We start from the raw sequence: 2070 nt of genomic DNA on the forward strand, positions 1-2070 counted from the left end.
ATAAAGTGAGGATAACGGGAACGGGTAATCAGGGTTATTGTTGATTGATGAACTTAGTAAGTTTATTATTATTGTGGGTTGAAAACCCTATATGCTCACCAGGCTCCCAAGCCTGACCCACTCAGCTTTTTATGTTACAGGTAGTGGACCCCGAGCATAGTCGGAGGACAACGAGAGATTTTTGGATTATAGGCCAGTAGTTGTAAATAACTGTTGAAAGGCTTATAATGTCTTGTTTATGCTTTTGATTTGTATCGGAACATGACATCCCGAGGTTTTGATATATATATGGAAAACATATACCTTCTTAATGAAGGGTTTTGATAAACTTTTATCATATTTTGTTTGGGGACCAATTCCGCAACATCTTTTAAAAAGATTTCTCTGATTTTATTTTAAAAAGCATAAATTAAATCGGTCTTTTCTGGCCGAGAAATTAGGGGATGTCACAGTTGTGGCATCGACGACTCGGACATCTGTCGTTTAGTGTTTTTAAGAAGCTTAAGCCAAATTTATTTTTGAATGTAATGGAAGATGAACTTAAGTGTGAAATTTGTGAGTTAGCAAAGAACAAACGAGTTTCATACTATTCTAGTGATAATAAAACTCTTATTCCTTTCGTAAAATTTCATTCGGACGTATGGGGACCAGCTGGGGTTGCTACTCCTAATGGTGCACGATATTTCGTAACATTTATAGATGAATATACACGTATGATTTGGATATCCCTGTTAAAAAATAAAAGTGAGGTTTGTCACGCCTTTAAGGAACTATATCGCACCATCAAAACTGTCTACAGGAAGGAAATACAAGTACTACAATCGGATAATGGCGGAGAGTACATTAGTAATGAGATGAAACAATTTTGTACAGATAAGGCAGTTCATCACCAAACCTCATGCGCTAGAACACCCCAACAGAACGGGCTTGCGGAGAGGCGAAACAGACAAATCTTAGAGATTGTTAGAGCCTCATTATTCGACATGAATGTCCCAAAAAATATTGGGGTGAAGCTGTTAGATCTGCGGCCTATATCATGATTAGAACTCCATCTAGTGTGCTTGAATTCAAAACACCATTACAGAAGGCACATGAACTATCAAATCAGCCTATAAATAATGGACTTGAACCTAGAGTGTTTGGGTGTACAACTTATGTTCATCAAAACATAGGAAAACTGGAACCACGTGCACTTAAATGTTTTTTTGTGGGATATGCAGACACCAAGAAAGGCTACCGATGCTACGACCCAACCACAAACAAAGTACATGTTACTCGAGATGTGGTGTTCCATGAAACTGTACCATATTTTGAACGTGCATGCCTGCTTCAGGGGGAGAAACAAAGTGAAGCGAACATACACAATGGAAGTTCTGGAACTAGAGAATTTAACATCATTGTTGATGAAGTACTTGAAGAAAACGCTGTAGTTGATGAACCCCGCACACCTGAAAACACAAGAAACGAAGACAGTGGGGGTAATGAGAGTGAAGGAAATAAAGATAGTAACAGTGACGGTAGTCATTTTGATTATGAAGGTCAACTGGAAAACTGATGACGGGCATGATTTTGGACCAAAAGAAGATAGTACAACCACCGCCACAGCCACCGAAGAAGTTACTAATGCAGAAACAGAAGTATTTATTCCATCTAACGATCCATGCATATTGTCTGCTTCTATTTTGCAGGAAAACACCAATGAGGTAGAACCAAGATTCCCAGTAAGAAGCACTCGTGGGAAGCCAAAGAAGCAATACCAAGCGGATCTCAAAGCAAAATCGAAATATCCCATTACTAATTATGTATCAGCTCATAGATTGGCAGGTACTCATGCACTCCTGATGGAAAAACTATCATCTGTGAGGATACCAAATGAAGTTCAAGAAGCTGTCAAAGATGAGAAATGGAAGGAGGCAATGAATGAGGAATTAAGAGCAATACAAAAGAATCACACATGGGAATTGGTGAATCTACCACCTGGAAAGAAAGCGGTAGGATGCAGGTGGGTTTACACGGTAAAGCTGGATGCAAAGGGGAACATTGATCGGTATAAGGCGAAGCTGGTAGCAA

The sequence above is a fragment of the Lactuca sativa genome, chromosome 2, assembly GCF_002870075.4.
Source record: "Lactuca sativa cultivar Salinas chromosome 2, Lsat_Salinas_v11, whole genome shotgun sequence".
Taxonomy (NCBI): domain Eukaryota; kingdom Viridiplantae; phylum Streptophyta; class Magnoliopsida; order Asterales; family Asteraceae; genus Lactuca; species Lactuca sativa.